Source organism: Garra rufa, chromosome 1 (assembly GCF_049309525.1).
Source record: "Garra rufa chromosome 1, GarRuf1.0, whole genome shotgun sequence".
Classification (NCBI taxonomy): domain Eukaryota; kingdom Metazoa; phylum Chordata; class Actinopteri; order Cypriniformes; family Cyprinidae; genus Garra; species Garra rufa.
This window is the reverse complement of record NC_133361.1, coordinates 20,931,667-20,958,365: the sequence shown is the minus strand read 5'-3', so window position 1 is coordinate 20,958,365 and position 26,699 is coordinate 20,931,667. Positions and strand designations below refer to the sequence as shown.

General features: G+C 39.4%; 1 protein-coding gene across 2 annotated transcripts in view; it reads left to right on the top strand.

The window, feature by feature from the left end:
* The first annotated feature begins 3,438 nt into the window (after nt 1-3,438).
* Nucleotides 3,439-26,699, top strand: part of LOC141332125 (zinc finger protein GLIS2-like) — a 73,770-nt gene continuing 50,509 nt past the window's right edge. For both annotated transcript variants that reach the window (XM_073837233.1, XM_073837224.1), the window contains exon 1: nt 3,439-4,206. The gene's annotated coding sequence lies outside the window, so the exon portion shown is untranslated. The remainder of the gene's footprint in view (nt 4,207-26,699) is intronic.

Below are 26,699 nucleotides of genomic sequence, written 5' to 3'. Positions count from 1 at the left end.
AGTCTAATTAATAGACAAATATAGTGTTTCAGTGAAGAGTGAATTATTCACGTAGTTTCATTTGGAAATCATTTATCGTCACACCGTAAAATAGGCCTATTTTATTTTATTTTTATTTTTAATAATTTCTATTATTATTAATTATTATAATTAGCCCATTATTGTAGGCCTATATATTTATCTATTTTCGTTTATATTCGTTTTCCCCCTTCATTTTCATCTCTTTACTTAACGTATATGGAAATGATAGGCTACTGTAAATGCTTGACATGACTGATTTTGACTGGAATGTAGTTTAAAGGTTGAATTGAACATATTTTTATTTTGTTTCGTCTAAGATACTAGACTATATAATACTATACTGTTCACTGACGAATGAATCATTCACGTAGTGAAACGAATATAAATGAAAATAAAAATATATACAATAATAATAATTATTATAATAATGATGACGATAATAATAATACAAATACGGAAAAAAGACGATCAGTTAATAGAAATGTCATGTAGGCCTATTTTACGGTGTGACGATAAATGATTTCCAGATGAAACTACGTGAATAATTTACTCTCACTGAAACACTATATTTGTCTTTTAATTAGACTAAATAAAATATATTTGTCTATTAATTAGACTAAATAAAATACAATATATGTTCAATTCAGCCTTTGAACTGCATTCCAGTAAAAATCCCAGGTATAGAACCTACATTCAGAACGTATAAGTAAAGAGATCGAAATGAAGGGGAAAATAACGAATATAAACTAATAATAGCCTACAAATATTACGGAAAGAGGAGATAATAAGACTGTGGGATGCATACATGTCTACATCGCGCACAGACAGCATCAGCATTCGCATATACAGCATCGCCCATTGTTAATATAATAATTTAATATTGTATTAATTTCTGTAACAATTAATATAATAATTTCTTAATTAAAAATAAAATATTAATAAACCTATCTCTGATAGGCTAATCCTGGGTTACTATGGTCACGCAGGTTTGTTTATGCATTAAAACTCGTGCCCACGAGAAATGCATGTTGTTTCCTCAACATAATAAGTCGTGGCCACGAGAAATGGATCTTGTTCCCTCATCATCGCATCTTGTGGCCACGACATAAGGATGTCGTTACCTCGACAAAATGATCTCGTGGCCACGACATAATATCACGTTCCCACGAGTTAATATGACGTTCCCACGAATTAATATCTCGTGGCCACAACATAATATCATGTTCCCACGAGTTTATATGTCGTGGCCACGACAAACATAAGTGAACCGAAGGTGTCCCCTGGCGGGCACCGTACTTAACAGTGTCCTTTGGGTGTTTCCTTTCACTAATCTGAAAAAAAAAACACTACGAAAAACCAAAAAGCCAAAATCTCAAACTTGACAGGTGCATGAAAAAACTGTGTTTTTGAATGCAGTGTCTCCCCTTAATACATTAAAACGGCTGCTAATGCAAGGTGCATAAAAATATGGTCTTTTATTACAGGTTTTTACCTCACATGCTCAACAATAATATAAATTTGTTCACATTTGTTTTGCTTTCAGTCCATTTCTTCGTCTGATCTGATTCAACAGAAACAGTATCTTCTATTTGTCACCGATGTAAACCTAAAATTGACAATTTGCATATGCACAGACAAACATAATACTATTTTATAGGATTTTTCTTTTTGTCCTCATGTTGACTATCAGTGCAGCTTTGGGCAGCTGCCATCTAGTGGTCACCCAGTTCAGCTCTACTACAAACAAAACAGCCTTACAGATTTTGGGAATGAATACAGGAGATATATTATAGTAGTAAATATTTGATTTAATATAGTTTTTAATATTAAAAATACAATTAACAAAGGTAAAATTATGTTATGATATTCTGTAAAGGCTCAATATCAGACAATTAGTCAAGCTGAACTTAAACGAGCCTGGGAAAGTAAATAATAAAGATCAGCTCAACAAAATGTATGCATATACAGAAATTTACAATTAATTGTTATAGTGTTCACCTCGTGGCTTAGTCACTACAAAACGTTCAGCTGAAATCAAGCAAAAACTCATATTTACCTGAAAGATGAAACCTCACCTAGGGAAACCAGAAACAAACATACTTACAACGATGTAAAAACACTGTAAAACGTGAAAACATATATTTGCTACTTTAATGAACTTCCTGAGTCTAAAATTGCCTTTGTTATTTTTTTTTATTAATATTTTATTTTATTTCATTTTATTTATTTATTTTTTTTTGCAAACTATTTTAGTCAGAATAATTCATTCACAGTGATTTTGAATTTTCATTTTCATATTCTAAATTTAATATGAATATCCTTAATTTTTTTTTTTGTGTATTCTTTATGTTTTGTTGCATTGGAAATTATATTATAATTTATTTATTTTGATTATTTTAATTATATACAAATAAACTTTAGTAATAATAAAAATAATAAATATTTAATTAAATGTAATTAATTTATATGATCAAAATATATGATGTATATTTACGAAAATATAATTATACATGATGTAATACACCAATAAAGAAACATATCGCAAATACTGATTTTAATAAATTTATATTATATTATATTACATTTAGTCATTTAGCATATGCTTTTATCCAAAGAGACTTACAAATGAAGATAATGGAAGCAATCAAAATCAACAGTCTAAGTTAGCCTAACACAGTTCATGTAGCAAGTTTTTTTTAACTATAAAATAAATAAAGAGAAAACAGATAGAATAGAAAAAGAGGCTTTTTTGTTGATTACATAATAAATAAAGAGAAAACAAATAAATAGAATGCATAAAGAACAGAGAAGTTAGTGTTACTTTTTTAAAGAAAACAAGCAGTTGGAAAATAAATGGAGTGCAAGTCTTAAAGGGTCAAGTTTTTTTAAAGAATAGAATTAGAATAGAGAGTGCTAGAGTTACAGAGTCAAATAAAGAATAAAATAAATATATATAATTTTGTAGTGTTGTGCAACGATTGTATCCAAAATAAAAATACTGTATATATTTATTATGCATACTTGTAATTATATATATACATAATAAATATACACAGCACACATATATAAACCTAAAATTTATTGTGGATGCGATTAATCGCGATTAATCGTTGCCCAGCACTAAATATTATATTATAATGAATAATCTCAAAGAAATTAAGCAAGAGTGTCCACTATGCTCAGGCGAAATGAATAGATCTGAGGGAAAGGGTCTAAGGAGGTAATGTTTATTAAAGCTTCGGCGATAAAAAGCTTTATTACCATGCCAATAAAAATCTTGAGGGCGCTGGAGGGAGGAAGGGAGGGGAGTTTGTTTGGACGGACGCCCAGGACGGCCTCCTCAGCGCTGGATGGGGCGGAGCAGCACACATGCGCTGAGCTGGCAGAGTCACAGTCAGTCAGGGCTGATCCCTCCGCCCGCTGCGCCCGAGGAGAGGAGAGGAGACACGGACAGGCTCGCGTCCGGGGTGCTGGAGACCCACCACACCACACACTGTCTCCAAGGACAACACTAAGGCCCCAGGACTGAGGAAATCGCAAACCCGACACGGAGACACCATCCGGACACGAAGCTAAAAAGGGGGACGTCTCCTCTCCATCGCCTTTTTTGCGCACGACCACCCATTAAAAAACCCCTCTGGACCAGCGCCGCCAGCAAGCGATGCACCTTGATGCCAAGACAACGGTCACTCCGATCGGTTTTTGTTTGTTTCTTTAGCGCATCGCTCTTAAGCAGTCCTTCCAGAGTCGATCATAACAGTACGGACACTGTGTTGACACACACACACACACACACACACACACACACACACATGCATTGAACGGGTTTCTTCTTCATGAGAATAGATCCTCATGGCCTGAAACTGACATAAACTATTAAATCCGTCGCATTCACTCTGGATTGACGCCTTTTTTCTTCTTTATCCTCGCAAGACTTGAGTTTTCTGCCTTCTCCAACACTGTCATGCGTGTCCAGACAACAGTCTGATGCTTTCAGACAGCAGTAGATTATTCAGCCACTGGTGACAGTGTCTTACAGGTCCTTTTGCATAATCTGCCGGGCCTTGCTTAAAAACTGACTCTTCATTTTGCAATCCAAAGGAATTGGAGCAAACATCCCCCCTTGGAAAGTTTAAGGTGGAGACCAGTGCTGGGCCATAACACATCCAGGAGCTTTTACAGAAGGTAAGCCAGTCTAATGAACTCAGATGGCACTGCAACCTTGCATCATTGATCTCGAGTGCACTGCCGTGCCAATATAAGCATGCATAGTTAGCTTTGTCCACCGAGCACGGTCACTTAGGGTAGCAGAAAGACCCTGACCTGTTTTCCAAGAGCGTTTATGCCCTGGTCTGTGTGATTTCTCAGGAGTTGACGCCTGTAGTGCCTCCACAGAATGAGAAACGGTGCTTGCACTAATGCACTTAAATACCAGACAGAATGTCTGGGAGCAAGTAGTAAATCTAGCATCATGTGATGAGTTTGTTGTCTTTACTTATATTCGTACAGGGCAGGATGCATGCGTAAAAATTGAAATGTTGCATGCAAATATGATGCATTCTGGCAAAGTTACTGTTATTGTCCATAGTGGTTGAGGCCTGGACATAAAGCAGTCATCATCCAATTAGGCGATTCCAGTGTCCCTGTGCTTAATTGTGAGCACATTGAGATGTGGTTTGGAATGGAGCCCGTCCTCATTGGCTGCTACACATGGGGCCATTGATAAAGAAGATGCCTGCCAGGACATAGTTAACCAACAGCGAGAGGGGCATCTTGCACAAAAACGCTCTTGAATAAAGCTTGCGCATGGGGTTGATTTATTAATTGAGCCTGGTTTGCATTTGAGAGGGAATTGCCTTTATTGAAGCCTAAGCCTGTGTAGTTTGTCCAATGGTTTGCATGACATTTGACCTCTTCGTGTTGTGCTTTTTTCATTTGGCAATACATGCATTCTGTTGAAACTGCATTGAGATGCCCCAAAATTGACCTGGATTGGCCAGATGTCATTTCTTGTTGGCTTTTAAGTGTCTATGTGCACAGCTTTCTGCCTTATGCTGCTGTGCAAACATCTCATATTATTGCCGCCGAGTCCTCACTTCATCGTATGCTCTCCTCCAGCTGTGCGTGCTGGCGTCGACTGGTGTTTTCGCCGTGCGGACCGACAGCTCTGCGATAGGACCGCCTGTTTCGCAACGTACTGGAAAGAAAGGCTTCTGGCTCGCATATGAAGTGAAGGTCCGTAAGCTAAAGCAGAGCTGAACGTTGCAGAAATCTGAGATCTTGGCACGCCGAGGCTTTGGCGTACTTTTGTGAGGGGTCTGGCCAGTGAATATACCGCTTGTTCCTCTCGATGCTCAGAATGGTTTGCCAAATATGACCCACCCTGAAGCGCTTCTGTGAATTCATGCCCATTACGCTCTCTAATGCTCAGTGACTAAAGAGGGGCCCCGGCCTGGTCTTTACTCGAACCGTGGGGCCAAGCGGAGAGAATACGCGAGGCTTAGAACACGTCCTTATGTGTGCACGCTGCGAGGCCTAAACACAACATTTGACAAAAGACCAAAAGGAGTGCTTGGTTTGGTTAGCATTTGAAGATGTTTGGGAGAGTTTTGCCCATGAATCAGTGGAACTCCAGCACCATGATCAAACGCTGGGTCTATAAAACTCCATAAAACTATGCAGAATCTTCCCAAGCCAACTTTGTGTGAGAAATAGGCCAATATTTCACACAATAGTTCACACAAAAATAAACATTCTGTCTTTATTTACTCATACTCAAGTTGTTCCAAACACATATTACCTTTTTATTTCTTCTGTGGGACACAAAAGAAGATATTTTTAATAATGTTTCAGCCTTTTTTTGTTCACACTCTTAAAAAACTTAAGTTTTCTTATTGGCATCTATGGTTCCAAAAAGAACCCGTAACATTCATGGAACTCTTCAGTTCCACAAAAGATTCTTTATTGGCACCTGTGTTTCTAAAAAGAAACTTTGAAGGTCCACTAAGCATTTTTTGAAATATTTGAAAGAACCAAAACAAACACACCCATAGCCTAACAGGACCTCGCCTCTATTTTGATATTTCCGCCCCACGTGTACATACAAACTTTTAACATCCATGGAACCGTTCAATTCCACAAAAAATCTTTATTGGTATCCATGGTTCCAAAAAGAACCCTCAACATCCATGGAATCTTTCAGTTCCACAAAGGTTCTTTATTGGCTGCTATGGTTTCAAACAGAACCTTTAAACATCCATGGAGTCTTTCAGTTCCACAAAAAGTTCTTTATAGGCATCTGTGGATCCAAAAAGAACCTTTAACATCCATGGAACTTTTCAGTTCCAGAAAAGGTCCTTTATCGGCTTCTATTGTTCCAAAAAGAACTCTTAACATCCATGGAACCTATCAATTCCACAAAAGTTTATTTATTGGCATCTATGGTTCCAAAAAGAACCCTTAATATCCACGGAACCTTTCAGTCCCACAAAAGGTTCTTTATTGGCGTCCATGGTTCCAAAAAGAACCTTTAACATTCATGGAACCGTTCCATTCTACAAAAGGTGCTTTATTGGCATCTATGGTTCCAAAAAGAACCCTACATATTCATAGAACCTTTCAATTCTACAAAAATTTCTTTATTAGCATCTTTGGTTCCAAAAAGAACCTTTAACATCCATAGCACCGTTACATCCCACAAAAGTTTCTTTATTGGCATTTTATTTTGATGTTCCAAAAAGACCCTTAACATCCATTAAACCTTTCCATTGCACAAAAGTTTCTTTATTGACGTCTGTTGTTCTAAAAAGAACCTTTAACGTCCATGGAACCGTGCAATTCAACAAAAGGATCCTTATTGGCATCTATGGATCCAAAAAGAACCTTTGACATGCATGGAACCATTCAATTCCACATTTCATTTTTTGGTGAACTAGTCATACATTTCATTGAACAAAAAGTCAAAAAGTGTCATGCCAGGTTGGATGTCAATGATATAATGTCATATATAATGACATAAAAATCAATAACACCACTGATGTCAAACTTGTTGCACACACACTCTTAAAAATAAAAAGGTGTTTTGATGGTTCCATTATGAAATTTTAACATCCACACTCTTAAAAATAAAGGTTCCAAAATGTTGAACCAGCTTTTTTTTACAGCGATGCCATAGAAGAACCATTTTGGGTTCCATAAAGAACCTTTCAGTGAAAAGTTCTTAAAAGAACCTTTTTAAAAAATCTAAAGAACCTTTTTTTTCCCACTATGAAGTACCTTCTGTGGAATGGAAAGATTCTATGGATGGTAAAGGTTCTTAATGGAACTATCAATGCCAATGAACATTTATATGTTATTACACAAAAGGTTCATTATAATTGGAAAAAGGTTTTTTGAGGAACCCAAAATGCGTCTTCTATGGCATCACTGCAAAAACTACCTTTTGGAACCTTTATTTATGAGTGTCAATCAGACTTAAATCGCTCTGTTCAATCTATTCCACAAACAAAGTTATGACTTAGTTATGAAATAGAATGCAGAAGCACTTTTCAGACTTTCACCATTACAATAAACAGGACCCGTGATAAAATCCTCCTTATAATAGATTTGGAAAGACATGAGTAAATAACACCAGAATTTAATTTCGAGTGAACTGCTACTTTTCATTTGTGCCATTTTCTGTTCGTAATTGCTAGTCTGCGCACCAAAAGTGCATTCTTGGGTGTCTCTGCTGGTTGTTAAATATCTAGTAGCACCAAGTAATTTGCTTTATGGTTTTTTTGAAGCCACAATTAAACAACCCTTAAGGTATTTAGAGGCTGCAACCCATACAGGGCATTCAGCCTTTGCACTGACACCCGTGATTCTCCACGTGGGCTAGATTTACAACCTCAGGAGGGTTCGGCAATGGAATTGAGAGTATTGAAAGTATGAGATGCCTCGGTGATGGGAATTTCAGATGCTCTTCTGCATTACTTCAGGATAGAGACAACTGACATCCACTTGGAATAAATGTTTAGCATTCGCTAAAAGGTGGGAGGAGGGTCTGGGGAGGTCAGTTCGGCTGGGAATTTAACAAAGAGTCCTACAACGTGGAATTCCACACTCAAATGATCAGAGATTCCGTAAAGATTCCGAATTCTACTTCTTTTAAAAATAAAGGTTCCATTAAGAACCTTTAACGTTCATGGAATCTTTTAAATTCACTCAAGGTTCTAAAAGGTTCGTCTATTGGATCACTTTGAAAACTCCCTTGTGTACAATTTTTAATATTGTCGGAAGAAATGTACCTGGCATAAATATGTGTAATATATGTTGGCACTTTGACTAACAGATTTTGTTCCTCTTGTTATAAGTCCATTTGGATAAAAGCATAAATGTGACTGTTTATTGTAGTTCCAGAAAAGCCAATTTTTTTTAAATGCTTCGAAATGCCACAAAACGCAATTTTAAAGACCGTCGTGCAGAAAAGAGCTGTGCAAACAAACTTTCACCAGGGCTGATAGGAGTGCAGAGACCCTGAGTCATACGGGCTCGGTGAGACCAGTGAAACCACCCTCTCTCGCTGGGCTTGGACCATGCATTTTTCTGCAGTTAAACTGCAACCACTAATCACAGCGTGGCCTCACCGTTTCCTCTTGGAACGTTTCGCTCACGTCCTCCCTGCTGCGCGGAGCCCGTTCCCGCCCCAGCCCGAGGACCCCTCGCTCTTTTTCTTTTCTCTCCCCCCCTCTCGGCACCTTCACGGGACACCCGAGGATGGTCCGCGCCACCCGTCCCTGCGTCTTTGGGCTGCCAAAGGCCTGGTGCTCCGGTGAAACCCCTCCAAAGTAAACACAGACGGAGTACAGCGTCCGCACACTTTCCACTTTATGTTTTCTTTTATGTCTTTCAGCCACTTACTTTCTCCTTCAAACCACTGCAACAAAATGAGAGGAAATATGAGAGAAAAATGATTAACAGAGCAGGAAAAGAAACCCAAAAGAAGTGCTTAGGTCAAAGGTTAGGAGTTTATAAATCTTTAGAGAATATATATATATATATATATATATATATATACACACACTACCAGTCAAAAGTTTGGACACACTTTTCCAAACTTTGGACTGGTAGTGTATATAATTTTTAAGCAGAAAAATATATGACAAATAAATAAAATGATAATAGATGAATAAAATTATGATATACGTGGGTATATGTATAGATTTTAGTTTTTTTTTGTTTTAAATAAAAATATATATTAAAAATAAAAAATGATAGATAAATACAATTTTGTAAATATATTAAAACAAATATATAAAAAAATATATATGCAATTTGTTTCAATTTTAATTATAAAAATATTTAAATATATTATGTATTTATAAATAACAAAAATAATGTAAATGTTAAATAATATTAAAATAATAATATTATATACAAATATATTTAACAAATAAAACAATGATATATGAGTTTGTCATGTACAGTTTAATTTTTAGCATTTTATATAGATTATTAGTTTTATTTTTAAATAAAAATATATGATTAATTTGTTTAAATATTTACATATAAAAATAAATAAAAAATAAAAAAACAATGATATATTAGTTTGTGCATGTATATTAAAAATGTAAAAAAAATTATATGTAAATAAAATTATGATATGTGTGTGCATGTATAGTTTAATTTTTTATATAGATTTTTTAATTCATTTTTAAATTAAAAATATATAGAAAAATAAATATATATTTATACATTTATATATAAATTTATATATAAATTAATTTTAAATAGAACAATCTATTACAAATAAACAAATTTTTATTAATCATAGATTTTTTTATCTATCTATCTATCTATCTATCTATCTATCTATCTATCTATCTATCTATCTATCTATCTATCTATCTATCTATCTATCTATCTATCTATCTATCTATCTATCTATCTATCTATCTATCTATATTTTTTTTAAAGAAATCATTAAATGCTTTTTATATACATTAACAGACAACATACCCATACACTACCAGTCAAAAGTTGAATGAATTTATGTCCCTCATTATCTTAAAGACCATTTGAAACACCAAAATGCTTAAACATCATAAAATCAGTTATATAAATCAATAAAATTCGGCTAAATGTTAAGCTACACACACACACAAAAAAAAAAACAAGCTCATAAGAGAGTTTTCGTTCAATATTTGTTTTAGTCACTACATGTTAAGTTCCCATTTGTATTCCATAGTTTGAAGACTTTCTGATTATTCTAAGATAGGAAAGATAGTACTAGCAAAAAGTGAAAAGGTGTGTACGAATGTGGCTGCTCTATATATCAGCATGAGCCATTGAAAAGCTCATACCACTAGTAAAGTTCAAGAAACGTGAGACTGCTCTTTGCCACATGACTCTGAGTCGCAGGGCCACATCACCACCATTGTTTTCCAGCTGTAAGCTGTTAGCAATAAGCAGCGCACTGGATCGTAACGGGCCAAGGGCTTCAGCAGTTAAACTGGAAGCACAGCTGCTTTATATTATTATTTACTTGCAAAGCCAACAGCCTGGATCCTCCAGTACAGCCACAATAACACAACTGGAACACAATAAGCGCATAATTCTGCCGTATGAAAGGAGAAAGAGGGCAGGGAGGGACGTGAAGCATTTCAGAAAGAGAAACAAGGCTCTCTCAAGTCTGGGCCTGGGCTTGGCTCCATGTCCGGGCAAATTCATTCCCGTCACTGTGCGCGAGAATCCGAGGCTGCCGCCTTCTTTCCATGATCTGCTGTTCCTGTACATCGCGAGCGGCACGTCTTCAGTTTGAAAGAAAGATGAAGCGAATGTTCATGCGTTGGGCCTCATTATAAAGCGATCAGGGGATACGACTCTTTTCCAGTCGTCCTGTCCTGCTGTCCGCGTATCTCTGTTAACTTTGGCACGCGGCTGAGACTGTTGAACGGGAAACTTTGGGACTTTTTGTTAAATCTACAGTGAATTGTAACTAGAGTCTGCTCTACTGTGAAGAAGAGGAGTAGGTCTGTCAATAGCTTTGTGTGTTAAAAAAAAAACTGGGAATTGACAATGTAGATGCTTTTATTGATTACTTAGAAGGAATTTAGCCTTATGAGAACGTATCATGCTGTTCGATGTTTTGTTTTGGAAACTTAGGGCTAGACCATACATCTACTACTATTCAACGTTTTGAGGTCAGTAAGATTTTTTTTAAGGCGAGACACTGCAGTAGCCTGGCTAACACCAGACCACGTTATGACTTCGTCATGATTCGTGGTCTGGGAACCACATGTTCATTTTCTCGTATTTGAGGCGTGGTTTACGAATGCCCAGAGCCGTTTATTGGGCGCTACGAATGTCTATCAAATGCACCCGTGCGTAGCTCATAGCCAATCGTTTCAATCATACCGGATGACGTATACAGAGCGATGGTTTAACGGCAAAAGTTGCTCTTTTTTCAAAATAAAATTGCGTTCTAAACTACTTAGAACATTATCTAAGGGGCCGTTCACATGTCGCGTCTTTTGCGCGCTAAAGTTTGTTATTTCAAATGTAGACACGCATTTTTAGGCGCGACGTGTGAACGGCTGCATCGAATGATAACTTGCTGCCATGCTGGATCCATAGTTATAAACAAACTGCTTCGGTGAGTCGCATAGAAGGCGTCATCGTCTTGCTGCTCCCTCCCCGTTCTGTGATTGGTTCCTGAGGTGAAAATTTGGTTTCCATGCTGCCTTCCAGCGTGAATAAAATCGTGCTGCGCGGAAGGCAGCATGGGGACACCCAGGCTAACACTGCAGGTGAATAGGGTAAAAAAAAATTAACTAATAGTTATCACCTTGCTTACCCAGTTGATTGATTACATTGATAACTGCAAACATTTTTTCTATCACAAGTTTTCAAAAATGTTAGGTTTTAATATGCAAATGAGCATTATTTACAAATGAGCGCTAATTTGCATACATTTCTAGTATGAAAATCTAAACACTGGATGAAGTCTGTTCTATTCTTGTTTAATTTTTTTGACATCTTAGAGTCATGTTTTTACAGAAGGGATTTTGGGTATATCATATTGTCTCTATAATTCAGAAAAAACTGATAGAAAACAATGTATTTTTTTACCGTTTTGCGGGGAATAGAATGTTGTATAAATATGAAATATGAACAAATCCCTCTGTAAAAGCCTTCAGAATATAGACAGGAATAAAAATGTGAAGTTTGGTGTGTGTAAGTGCTACTGAAGTGGAGATTTATGACTCTGTGTAGGAGAAAAAACTCATTTTGAGAAAACGGCCTTTAAAAATATGGATTGTAATTGAAATCTATTGACACAAATAGATAAAGTGCTATAAAAGAAACACTTAACAGTGTCTTTTGGGTGTTTTCCTTTCACTAGTCTTAAAAAAACACTATGAAACACCAAAAAGCCCAAAATCTCAAACTTGACAGGTGCATGAAAAAAGAGTGTTTTTGCAAATGGGCATTAAATTGATCAAAACTGACAGTAATGACATTGAAAATGTTACACAAGATTATTATTTCAAATAAATTGTGTTTTTAGTCATTGGTTTCCAAACATGGTTTCCACAAGGACTGGTTTTCAGTGCTGCAGTGATGTTATTACACTTTTTATTTGTCCATTAAGTTTTCTTAAAGACATAAGACTAGTTTTGTGACCCTTCCTTCATTTTAAGACTGAAACGTTTTTAACAGTCTCTGATTTTGTAACAAAAGCAGTAAGTTGGATTCATTCCTGTGAATCACTTCAAATGAATGTTTCAATGAATCAACTCAACTCAAAAACGTTTTTTCAAGCACCAGTCAAGTTTGAGATTGTTTTATTTTTGAATTATGGAGTGACAATATGAGATAGCCAAAATCCCCTCTGTAAAAACATGACTCTAATATGTCAAAAAAAAAAAAAAAAAAAAAAATTAAACAAGAATAGAACTGACTTCATCCAGTGTTTAGATTTTTGTACTAGAAATGTATGCAAATTAGTGCATATATCATTAAATAATGGCTCATTTGCATATTTTAACTTTACATTTTAGAAAACTTGTAATACAAAAAATGTTTGCAATTATCAATGTAATCAATCAACTGAGTAAGTAAGGTGACAACTATTAGTTTTTTTTTTTTTTACCCTATTCACCTGCAGTGTCTCGCCTGAACACCAGATGAAGTCAGTTTCAAAAATCTTGTTTAATTTTTTTGACATATTAGAGTGGTTTTACAGACCGGATTTTGGGAATCTCATTTTGTCTCCATAATTCAGAAAAAAAAAAACAGATAGAAAACAATGTATTTTTTTACCATTTTGCGGGGAATAAAATGTATAAAATCAAGCTAATTATATATGAACAAATCCCTCTGTAAAACCTTCAGAATATAGACAGGAGTAAAAATGTAAAGTCTGGTGTGTGTAAGTGTTACTGAAGTGGAGATTTATGGCTCAGTGTAGGAGAAAAACTCATTTTGAGAAAACGGCCTTTAAAAATATGGATTGTAATTGAAATCTATTGACACAAATAGATAAAGTGCTAAAAAAGAAACACTTAACAGTGTCTTTTGGGTGTTTTCCTTTCACTAGTCTGAAAAAAAAAACACTTTATGAATCACCAAAAAGCCCAAAATCTCAAACTTGACAAGTGCATGAAAAAACTGTTTTTGCAAATGTGCATTAAATTGATCAAAACTGACAGTAAAGACATTGAAAATGTCACACAAGATTACTATTTCAAATAACTTGTTCTTTTATAGCACTTTATCTATTTGTGTCAATAGATTTTAATTACAATACATATTTTTAAAGGCCGTTTTCTCAAAATGAGTTTTTCTTCTACACTGAGCCATAAATCTCCACTTCAGTAACACTTACACACACCAAACTTCACATTTTTATTCCTGTCTATATTCTGAAGGTTTTTACAGACGGATTTGTACATATATGATTTGCTTGATTATATACAACATTTTATTCCCCAAAAAAGGTAAAAAACAGAGTGTTTCTTGTCTGTTGTAGGTTTTTTTCTGAATTATGGTGTGACAAAATGATATACCCCAAATCCACTCTGTAAAAAGTTTTGACTCTAATATGTCAAAAAAATTCAACAAGAATTTTGAAACTGACTTCATCCAGTGTTCAGATCTTTGTACTAGAAATGTATGCAAATTAGCGCATATTTCATTAAATAATGCCTCATTTTTATATTTAAACCTTACATTTTTGAAAACTTGTAATACAAAAAAAGTTTGCAATTATCATTGTAATCAATCAACTGAATAAGTAAGGTGATAACTATTAGCTAATTTTCTTACCCTGTTCACCTGCAGTGTCCCGCCAGAACACTGGATGAAGTCAGTGTTAGAGTCAAATGGTTTTACAGAAGGGATTTTGGGTATATCATATTGTCACTACATAATTCAGAAAAAAACAGATGGAAAACAATGTATTTTTTAGCATTTTGCGGGGAATTAAATGTTGTATAAAATCAAGCTAATTATATATGTGACCCTGGACCACAAAACCAGTCATAAGGTTAAATTTGACAAAACTGAGATGTATACATCATATGAAAGCTCAATAATTAAGCATTCCATGGATGTATGGTTTGTTAGGATAGGACAATATTTGTCCGAGATACATCTATTTGAAAATCTGGAATCTGAGGGTGCAAAAAAATCAAAATACTGAGAAAATCACCTTTAAAGTTGTCCAAATTAAGTTCTTAACAATGCATATTACTATTCAAAAATTACATTTTGATATATTTATAGTAGGAATTTTACAAAAAAAATCTTCATGGAACATGATTTTTACATAATTTGAAAAATCAATCATTTTGACCCATACAAAGTATTTTTGGCTATTGCTACAAATATACCCCAACGTCTTAAGACTGGTTTTGTGGTCCAGGGTCACATATGAACAAATCCCTCTGTAATATAGACAGGAATAAAAATGTGAAGTTTGGTGTGTGTAAGTGTTACTAAAGTAGAGATTTATGGCTCAGTGTAGGAGGAAAAAACTCATTTTGAGAAAACGGCCTTTAAAAATATAGATTGTAATTGAAATCTATTGACACAAATAGATAAAGTGCTATAAAAGAAACACTTAACTAGTGTCTTTCCACTAGTCTGAAAAAAACGCTTTATGAAACACCAAAAAGCCCAAAATCTCAAACTTGACAGGTGCATGAAAAAACGTCTAGGTTACGTAGGTAACCCTCGTTCCCTGAAGGAGGGAACGGAGACGTTACATGGGAATTCGCTTAGAATCCAATCATCTCTGAGCCTTATACAAAAGGCCAATGAAAATTGGCGAGTGGCATTTGCATGACGCGCCACGCCCCGTACATACGGGTATAAATAGCGACGTAATGCGCCAGTCAGACAGGTTCTTCGCTGAGGAGCCGGATTGAGCCGGCGTCAGCGCGACGTCAGGGACGTGGCAGGGGATGTAACGTCTCCGTTCCCTCCTTCAGGGAACGAGGGTTACCTACGTAACCTAGACGTTCCCCTTCAGTCGAATCACTTCGACGTTACATGGGAACTGACCCTATGGAACAAGCCACGTCCCTGCGCCGCGTTACGCAACGACCACGTGCCGGCAGGCGGACGTGTCAACAGGCGGACGTTAACGTAACCTTCCCAACGCCCTGGGGCCCGAGAAGGGGGGCCCCAGGGATGCCAGAAACTGAAGCAGGGGTTGGGGGGGCGGAGACATGAATTCTGTCCATGTGAAAGTAAGAAATTCAATATATCCATAAGGGGGTTTTAGGGATATACGAGGGAAACAGAGGCCTTCTGGTTGACCCCTGGAAAAATATAGAGAAAAATAGCCACAACCTGCGGGGCGAAGGAGACCCGGCAGGAGCACAGTCAAGAGCTACTCCGCGTCTAGCCCGGACTGAGGGGCATGGAGGACCCAGGTTCGCCGGAGGGAACAAACTGGGAGATAGCGCACGGATCCACGTGGGAATGGCGCAGCAAGCCGACACTAGCCGTCCTCCCGGTCACCTGTCAGAACTCGGGAAGAGACGGCCTCTAAGCGAAGGTTGTAAAACCTGGCAAAGGTATTTGGTGTCGCCCAGCCGGCAGCTCTGCAGATGTCCGCTAATGAGGCGCCATGTGCCAACGCGTAGGAAGATGCAACACTCCGTGTGGAGTGGGCATGCAAGCCTAAGGGGCAAGGCTCTCCCTGATATAAGTAAGACAGGGAGATGGCTTCTACCACCCAATGCGCCAACCTCTGTTTGGAGACAGCATTCCCTTTCTGCTGACCTCCGAAGCAGACAAAGAGCTGCTCGGTGCGTCTGAAGTGCCGAGTGCGGTCTACGTAGGTGCGCAGAGCACGGACTGGACACAACGATGCTATAGCTGGGTCTGCCTCCTCCAAGGGCAGAGCTTGCAGGTTCACCACCTGATCGCGGAAAGGCGTGGTGGGAACCTTGGGCACATAGCCGGGCCGGGGTCTCAGGATGACGTGAGAATCGCCGGGCCCGAACTCCAGGCACGCTTCGTCGACAGAGAAAGCTTGCAGATCCCCCACCCTCTTGATGGAGGCCAACGCAGTCAGGAGCGCTGTCTTTAATGACAGAAACTTAAGCTCAACTGAGGCGAGGGGCTCGAAGGGAGGTCCCCGCAGGCCCTGGAGGGCGACGGAGAGGTCCCAAGAGGGTACGAGGCGCGGTCTGGGAGGATTGATCCTCCTAGCGCCTCTGAGGAATCTAACGACCAGAGGGTGCTTCCCTAGGGATGATCCATCCACTGCATCGTGATGTGCGGCAATAGCGGCAACATACACTTTGAGAGTCGAAGGGGACAGCCTGCGCTCCAACTTCTCTTGCAGGAAGGAAAGCACTACTGCAATCGTGCATCTCTGAGGGTCCTGTTCTCGTGAGGAACACCAGTCGACGAATAGACCCCACCTCAGTGCGTACGCCTGCCTTGTAGAGGGGGCTCGGGACTGAGTGATGGTTTCTACCACGGCCTGTGGAAGGCCGGCGAGGTCTGAAGCGTCCCGTCCAGGAGCCAGACGTGCAAGTTCCATAGATCGGGACGTGGGTGCCAGATAGTGCCCATCCCCTGAGAAAGAAGGTCCTTCCTCAAGGGGATTTTCCAGGGAGGGGCTGCCGCGAGGGAATTGAGTTCTGGGAACCAGGTCCTGGCAGGCCAGTATGGGGCGACCAGGAGAACCTGCTCCTCGTCCTCCCTGATCTTGCACAGGGTCTGTGCAAGGAGGCTCACTGGGGGAAAGGCGTACTTGGGCCCCGGAGGCCAGCTGTGGGCCAGAGCGTCCCTGCCGAGGGATACCTCGTTGAGGGAGAAGAACTGCTGGCAGTGGGAGGATTCGGGGGAGGCAAACAGATCTATCTGGGCCTCCCCGAAATGCCTCCAAATCAGCTGGACTGACTCGGGGTGGAGTCGCCATTCTCCAGGGAGGGTGGACTGCCGTGAGAGCTGATCGGCTGCACGGTTGAGTTCCCCCGGAATGTGAATGGCACGTAGCGATTTCAGCCACGTTTGACTCCAGAGGAGCAGACGGCGGGCGAGTTGTGACATGCGACGAGAGCGGAGGCCGCCCTGGCGGTTGATATAAGCCACAGTCGCAGTGCTGTCGGTACGCACAAGTACGTGCTTCTGACGCAACGTCGGTCGGAAGCGACGAAGGGCCAGAAGCACAGCCAGCAACTCGAGGCAATTGATGTGCCACTGCAGTCGAGGTCCTGTCCAGGAGCCCGAAGCTGCTTGCCCGTTGCACACAGCACCCCAACCCGTGGTGGAGGCATCCGTGTAAACCACGATGTGCCTGGACACCTGCCCCAGGGGTACTCCGGCCTGGAGAAAGGCAGGGTCTGACCACGGGCTGAACAGGCGGCGACACTGCGGGGAAACGCCAATCCGGAGTGTGCCACGGTGCCATGCCCGTCTCGGGACTCGGTCGTGTAGCCAGTGCTGAAGCGGTCTCATATGAAGCAACCCCAGCGGCGTTACCGCGGCCGCAGCTGCCATATGCCCCAGGAGCCTCTGAAAAGTTTTTAGAGGAACCGCTGTCTTGTGCCTGAATAAATCTAGACATCTCAGCACCGACTGAGCGCGCTCGTTGGTGAGACGGGCTGTCATGGAGACCGAGTCCAGCTCCACACCGAGAAAAGAGATCCTCTGCACTGGGGAGAGTTTGCTCTTTTCTCGGTTGACCTGAAGGCCCAGGCGGCTGAGGTGCTGAAGCACCAGGTCCCTCTGGTCGCATAGCACCTCTCGAGAGTGGGCTATCAGAAGCCAGTCGTCGAGATAGTTGAGGATGCGGAAACCTGACAGCCAAAGAGGGGCCAGGGCCGCTTCCGCAACCTTGGTGAAAACGCGAGGAGAGAGGGACAGGCCGAATGGGAGAACTTTGTACTGGTATGCTCGACCCTCGAACGCAAACCGAAGAAAGGGCCTGTGGCGAGGAAGAATCGAGACATGGAAGTACGCGTCCTTCAGGTCGATGGCTGCAAACCAATCCTGGGGACGAATGCATGTGAGCATGCGCTTCGTCGTGAGCATCTTGAACGGCAGCCTGAGAAGGGACCGATTCAGGACTCTGAGATCCAGGATGGGTCTTAACCCACCACTCTTTTTGGGCACGATGAAGTAGGGACTGTAAAACCCTGACCTCATCTCGGCTGGAGGGACAAGCTCGATCGCATCCTTCGCCAGTAGGACTGCGACCTCTGCACGCAGGACAGCGGCGTGGGTGTCTGAGTGGACACGAGTGTGAAGGACACCTCTGTACCTGGGCGGAGCTTTGGCGAACTGAATCGCATAGCCGAGACGTACCGTCCGTATCAACCACCGCGAGGGGCTGGGGAGCTGAAGCCAGGCCCCCAAGCGCCTCGACAGGGGTGTCAAGGGAACGTTGACCGACGTGACCGTGGTGGGGCAGCCTAGGGGGGGAACAGGAAGGGGAGACAAGCTGCTCTGAGCAGGGCCTACCTTCTTCCCAGGTTCCCGCGCTGGCGAAAGACAGCTCCGAGTCCGGCTCCGAGAGGGCATCCTGGTGCCGCCCGGAACGGGAACACGGGGCCGAGGCCCCGGAGGTGAAGGAAATTGCTCTTTTATTGAAGTTGTGGGTACCGCCGACCCGTGGGCCGGCGGCAGCGTTAAAGTGCACAACAACCCCCGGCCCTCCAGCGGGAGCGGGGACGTAGATGTTCTCGTCCCCTGAAGAACAAACTTCTCCACCTCCGGGTTGCCCGCGTCAGGGACGTTTCGCGGCTCTTTTGCGGGTGTTCTTTGCAGGTCCCTGAGAGGCGGGCGGCGCCGCACCCCCGCGGCCGGCTCGACGTCGGGCCGTCTCCTTCTTGGGTTCAGCAGGCGACGGAGCAGGTTTGGTGGGGGCCGCGGGGGGGCGCCCTCGGCGACGAGCGGGGGGAGGCTGAGCCACCGGCGGCGGGATGGGTCTAGACTCGCGGCGGGGCAAGATGTGTTGAATGGCCTCCCTCTGCTTCTGGACTGCCAAGAACTGCTGGGCAAAGTCCTCGACAGTGTCGCCGAATAGGCCACTCTGGGAGATAGGAGCGTCAAGAAAGCGAGCCTTGTCGACGTCTGCCATCTGGGCCAGAGTGAGCCATAGGTGTCGCTCCTGGACCACGGCTGTGGACATCACCTGACCAAGGGAACGCGCCGTGACCTTCGTCGCCCGTAGGGCGAAGTCGGTGGCGGCGCGGAGTTCTTCCATAACCCCCTGGTCGGGACCACCCTCGTGCAGCTGTTTCAGGGCCTGGGCCTGATACACTTGAAGGATCGCCATAGCATGCAGGGCGGTGGCGGCCTGTCCAGCGGCGTGGTAAACGCGGCCCGCAAGAGCGGACGAGCGCTCGCACGCCCTGGACGGGAGATGCGGACGATCCCTCCAGGTGGCGGCGCCGCGTGGGCACAAGTGCACCGCCACAGCGCGCTCGACCCGGGGAATCGCTGCATACCCCCTGGCCGCCCCGCCATCGAGGGTGGCGAGGGGAGAGGAGCTGGGGCGGGGCCGTGATGAGAAGGGGGCCCGCCAAGATCTGGTCAGCTCCTCGTGCAACTCCGGGAAGAATGGGACCGAGGGGGGGCGAGGTGGAGCCGCGGGGGCCCTCCCCAGGAACCAATCATCCAGCCTAGAAGGATCGGCCGGGGGCGCCTGGGGCACCTCCAAACCGATCCCCCTGGCGGCCCGGAGGAGCATAGCCGATAGCTCGACGTCCACCTCAGACGGAGCGGCCACCTCTGGAGGGGGCCGCGCCGCCGAAGCGTCCGCCTCGCCAACCGACTCTCCCTCTGATGCTGCGGTCGACATCTCATCCTCCGCAGGAGCACCGAAGGAGACGCTCAGCCCGCTGGGCGGGGAAGCGTACTGCTCCGGGAACTCGACGGGACCACGCTGTGTGACAGAAGACCGCAGGGCTTTCTGGGCCGGCGGTGCGTTCTGCACGGTGACAGTTAAGTCCCCCCCGCGTCTCGCCGCGGTGGCCGAAAAGCATTGACGGCTTAACGACAGACCGCGAGAGGAAGGCGGGGGGAGCCGCCTCGCGAACGAGCGGCGGGACTTCAGCGTGCTCATGGTCATGCATTCGCAATGAATGCATTCACCATCCATGAACGCTGCCTCAGCGTGCTCACTCCCCAAACACGTGAGGCAGTGATCATGTCCGTCCGCAGGAGGGAGGAAACTACCGCATCCTGAAGCGCACGGCCGAAAAGCCATTCTGAAAAGAACGTCTTGCGGCCGCGAGAAATTGCTCTTTTAGCTCCCGGTCTGCCCAGGGAAAAAGCCGCGGGGCGGCTGTGCACTCAACGGGACTTTCTCGCTGGAATGCAGTGCGGCTGTAATGGCCGTGAAAACGGCAGCCCGCAGGAGATCGCTGACGGCCGCCAAACAGAAAGCTCTTTTAGTCTTGGCAGCACGTCAGGAGAGAGAGCAGGAACTCTTTTGAAGAACTCTTTGTAGTAGAAGTCTCGTAGAGAGAGAAATAGCAGGCTCAACATCAGACGGATCTGAAGCGAAGAAGCTGTCTGACTGGCGCATTACGTCGCTATTTATACCCGTATGTACGGGGCGTGGCGCGTCATGCAAATGCCACTCGCCAATTTTCATTGGCCTTTTGTATAAGGCTCAGAGATGATTGGATTCTAAGCGAATTCCCATGTAACGTCGAAGTGATTCGACTGAAGGGGAACTGTGTTTTTGCCTGCAGTGTCTCCCCTTATATTCAGCAAATGTGCATTGAACTGATCAAAACTGACAGTAAAGACATTGAAAATCTTACACAAGATTACTACTTCAAATAAATAGTGTTTCTAGTCATGAAAAAATCCTTGGTTTCCAAACATGGTTTCCACAAGGACTGGTTTTCAATGCTGCAGTGATGTTATTTGGCCATTAAGTTTTCTCAAATTTTGTGACCCTTCCTTCATTTTAAGACTGAAACATTTCATAGTCTGTCATTTAGTAACAAAAGCAGTAAGAAGAATCACTTCAAACCAACTGTTTTAATGAATGAACTCAACTCTGATGTGATTGATTTGCATCAAAACATAAAAAATGTTCACCGAACATATGCAAAATATTTAAGGAGAGACACTGTTTTTTCATGCACCTGTCAAGTTTGAGATTTTGGGCTTTTTGGTGTTTCATAAAGTGTTTTTTATGCTATAAGTGTTCATAGCATTTGATCTATTTTTGTCTTTAGATTTAAATTCCAATTTATATTTTTAAAGGCCGTTTTTTTCAAAATGAGTTTTTTCTTCTACACTGAGCAATAAATCTCCACTTCAGTGGCACTTACACACACCAAACTTTACATTTTTATTATTGACTATATCCTGAAGGTTTTTACAAAGGGATTTGTTCATATAAAATTTGCTTGATTTTTAATGCAACATTTTGTTCCCCAAAAAACGGTAAAAAAAAAAAATCTATTGTTTTCTGCCTGTTTTCTGAATTATGGAGTGACAAAATGGAATACTCAAAAAGTGTAAAAGCATTTGACTTTAATATGTCAAAAAAATGAAACTGACTTCATCCAGTGTTTAGATTTTTGTACTAGAAATGCAAATTAGTGCATATTTAAATAAACAATGCTTCATTTGCATACTGAAACTTTACATTTTAGAAATCAACTGAGTAAGGTGATAACTATTAGTTAATAGTTAGTTTTACCCTATTCACCTGCAGTGTGTCACTTTAAAAAGTTTACATAAAAATATGCTGATGAATATTTGCTGAAAAGCATCTTTTGTTGTTTTATAGGCACATATAATGAAATTATAAAAAATATATGCTTTGATTATTTTTAGATTTATTTTTAGACAAGATATTTTACTGTTTTATTTCTTTATAAATACATTAAATATTAGGGAATACATAAACATGACATTCAGTATCATCAAAAGGCTTAAAATACCAACTTTTTTCGTTTTGGGGAAAATACTGCAGTGATTTTATTCCACTTTTTATTTGGCCTATGTTTTCATAAAGACATAAAACTTGTTTCATTCAAACATTTAGTAACAAAAGTAGCGAGTTGGATTCATTCCTGTGAATCACTTAAAAAGTGAATCAATGTGATTCTAATTTGATTCATTTGCATCAAACATAAAATACATTTTTATGAAAACAGTTTCATATATTTAATAAAAAAAAAATTCTGTGAACTTATGTTTTGTTTTTTGTTTTGATGCAAATGAATTGAATCAGAGTCGAGTTGATTTAATGAAACAATCAGCTTGAAGTGATTCACGGAAATCAATCCAACTTGCATTTTACAATTTTTTTTTTTTTTTATTAAATCAGTTAAATTGTTTTAGTCTTACAATGAAGGAAGAGCCAAAAACTAGTCGTATGTCTTTAAGAAAACTTAATGGGCAAATAAAAAAGTGCAATCAAATCACAGCTGAAAAACAGTTCTGTGTTTCCTTAAAAACAAACCCCAAACAAACGTTGATATTTTCAGCCTTTTGATGACATTTACTCATATTTACTGTATTTATTAAGAAATAAAACAGTAAATATCTAAATCTAAATATAACAATAATCAAAGCAAAGCAAAGATGTACCTATAAAACAACAAAAAATACTAAACAGACATTTTAATGAAGACATTTTAATAAATGAAAACCTTCTTTGAATATTGTTAATGTTTTGATGCAAGTAAATCAAATCAAAGTCAAATTGATTCACTGAAACAATCATTTTGAAGTAATTCCCATGAATGAATCCAGCTCTTTTGTTACTAAATCAGAGATTCTATTAAAATGTTTCAGTCTTAAGGGAAAGGTCATAAAACAGGTATCACGTCTTTAAGAAAAATTATTGGGTGAATAAAAAGTGCAATAAAATCACTGCAGTACTGAAACTCAGTACTGTATTCTGCCAAAAACAAACCAAATAAAGTTGATTAAATCTAAAAATAATCTAATAATAATAATAATAATAAGATGAAAGTTTAATAAATCTAAAAATAATCAAAGCAAAGAGCATATTATTTTTATTCATTATTTTTATTTCATACATATTATTATATATTCAGCAACATATTTTATGAAAACATTTTAATATATGAAAACCTTCTGTGAACATTTTTTATGTTTTGATGCAAATGAATGAAATCAGAGTCAAGTTGATTCATTGAAAGTAATTCACATGAATAAATCCATTATTATTTTATTAAAATATAATGAAAGAAGGGTCCTAAAACAAGTGTTATGTGTTTAAGAAAACTTAATGGGCAAATAAAAAAAGTGTAATAAAATCACAGCAATATTGACCAAACCAAATAAAGTTGATATGCTGATATTTGCAGCCTTTTAATGATTTTGAATGTTATATTTATGTATTTATTCATATTTATTATATATTATATAAAATAATAAAAGCAGAAAGCGCATTATTTTTAATATTTTTATTAAATGCGTCTATAAAACGGGAAAAAAACCTAAACAGAAATATTCAGCAGCATGTTTTTATGAAAACATTTTAATATATGAAAACTATGCAACATTTTGTTTTTTATGTTTTGATGCAAATAAATCGAATAAGAGTCTAGTTAATTCATAAAAAGGATCAGTTTAAAGCAATTCACAGGAATGAATCCAACTCAATCAATGTTTTTAAGTTGAGATGTATCTGAAAGCTTCCATTGATGTATGGTTTGTCAAGATAGGACAATAATTGGCAATATATTTGCATCTGAGGGTGCAAAAAATTAAAATATTGAGAAAATCGCCTTTAAAGTCCAAATGAAGTTCTGAGCAATGCATATTAATAATCAAAAATTAATTTTGATAAATTTACAGTAGGAAATATACAAAATATCTTCATGGAACATGATCTTTACTTAATATCCTAATGATTTTTGGCATAAAAGAAAAGTTGATTATTTTGAGCCATACGATGTATTTTTGTCTATTGCTACAAACACACTCTTAAAAATAAAGGTGCTTTTCGAGCGATGCCATAGAAGAACCATTTTTGGTTCCACAAAGAACCATTCAGTCAAAGGTTCTTTAAAGAACCATCTCTGTCTTACCTTTTTATAATCTGAAGAACCTTCTTTCGCCACAAAGAGCCTTTTGTGAAACAGAAAGGTTCTTCAGATGTTAAAGGTTCTTTATGGAACCATTTAGACAAAAAAGGTTCTTCCATGGCATCGTGAAGCATCTTTATTTTTAAGAGTGGATACCCCTGCTACTTAAGACTGATTTTGTGGTCCAGCGTCACTGTATATCTCTAATCTATAAACACAACATCAGATATAGTGTATTTAAAAACGAGCGTCTGATTTTGGCTGCTTGCCTCTGAAATGTACATCCGACAGCAAACAGCTGCTCTGCTTTATTTGTTGTTTTGCACGCCAAGCTATCGCTCCATCTCTCACACGGAGATGAAGTGCTATATACGTTTTGTAGCTCTCCAGGTACACGCTCCTCCCGCCTCTCTATGGCTCTGTCCCTTGTTTGCTCTCTTAGACGGAGACAGAAGATGAAAGGCCCTTGGTGTTTGGGAGGAGCCTGCCGCTCAGCTGAGCGAAGTCAAAGAAACGCAGGGAGATAAAGGGTGAGAGAAAGAGGGAAGGAGGGGGGAAAAAATCCTGTCATGTTGACCTTGTCTGGCTGCCAGGCCTCGGAGGGGGGCGAGCATTGAGGGGAGGGTGGTCTCGCTTTGAGAAAACAGGCGCCCCATGCGAGGGGAACGAGAGAACACAGGCGCACAGTGAGGTTGGCAGAGACACAGACGAGAAGAAGAACAGAGGCAGAGAGAAAAGACTGTGTGTGTGTGTGTGTGTGTGTGTGTGTGTGTGTGTGTGTGTGTGTGTGTGTGTGTGTGTGTGTGTGTGTGTGTGCAGGTGTCTGAAAGGGAAAAGAGGAGCAACGGCGGGCAACATCAGCTGAGGTCTAGTTACTACCAGAGTCCATTATGTCCTCCAACGACTCGTAAAGAAGTATTTATAAGACAGTAAACATTAATTTGTGGTTTTCGGGGCCAAATCGTGGTTCTGCCAGGTCCCCAGACACACATTTCGGACCCTGGCGTTCAGCTTCTTTCGACCGTTTCGAGTTTGCAATTCGAGATCTATTTGGTTTAAGTGTTTGACCACCCTGGCTTCGCTAATTCATTTCAAACACCAACACTGTTGGTATAAATTGAGAAGTTGTGCAGTTCGGGTTTTCAAGATTAGATCGGGACCTCAACTTTAGTTTGCAAATACATATTTGTTCTTTCATATTGTTACTGTGCTGAATGCAAAGCACAGTATTGTCAATCATATTTTATGTAGTATTTCAAGGATTTATATATTTATTTTAGTAATATTTATATATTTAAATAAAATATATATTATATATATTATAATATTTAAGTATGATTATAAGTATGATCTAAAATTATATATATATATGTGTATATATATATATTTATATTTATTTATATATATATATAATCTAATGATTAAACTTTGATTAAAATAAATATATTTATATATTATTTTAATAATATTTATATATTTCTATCAAATATATTTTTCAGATATTCTATAAAAATTTCATAATGTATATGATATATTTTATATATATATATATATATATATATATATATGTATAATATTGTAAATAATAAATACATATTATAAAAAATAAATAAATATATATTTATTTGTAATAATATTTATGTATTATCATAAAATACATATTCAGCATATTTTAATGAACATTTAATAATAAATTTGATCTAAAATTGTAAAGTATAAAAGAATGAAAATATAATTTTTAAAATAATATATAATACAATATATATTATATATTTATATTTATATATATTTATATTTTAATATTTTTTTTAATTAATATTTATATATTTATATAAAATACATTTTGTATATATTCTATAAAAATGTATAATAATTTTATTTTGTGTATATATATATATTATCTTACAAATAATAAATAGTTACAAAAATATACATAAATATGTAAACATTATATTTATGTTTACATAAAATATATACTGAACATTTTATGAACATGTAATATATATATATATATATATATATAATATATAAATATATTTATATAAAATTTATATTTAATATATTTTAAACTAATTTAATAATAAATATTATACAAACAAATAATAAATAAATATTTAAAATTTAAATATTATAAAATTA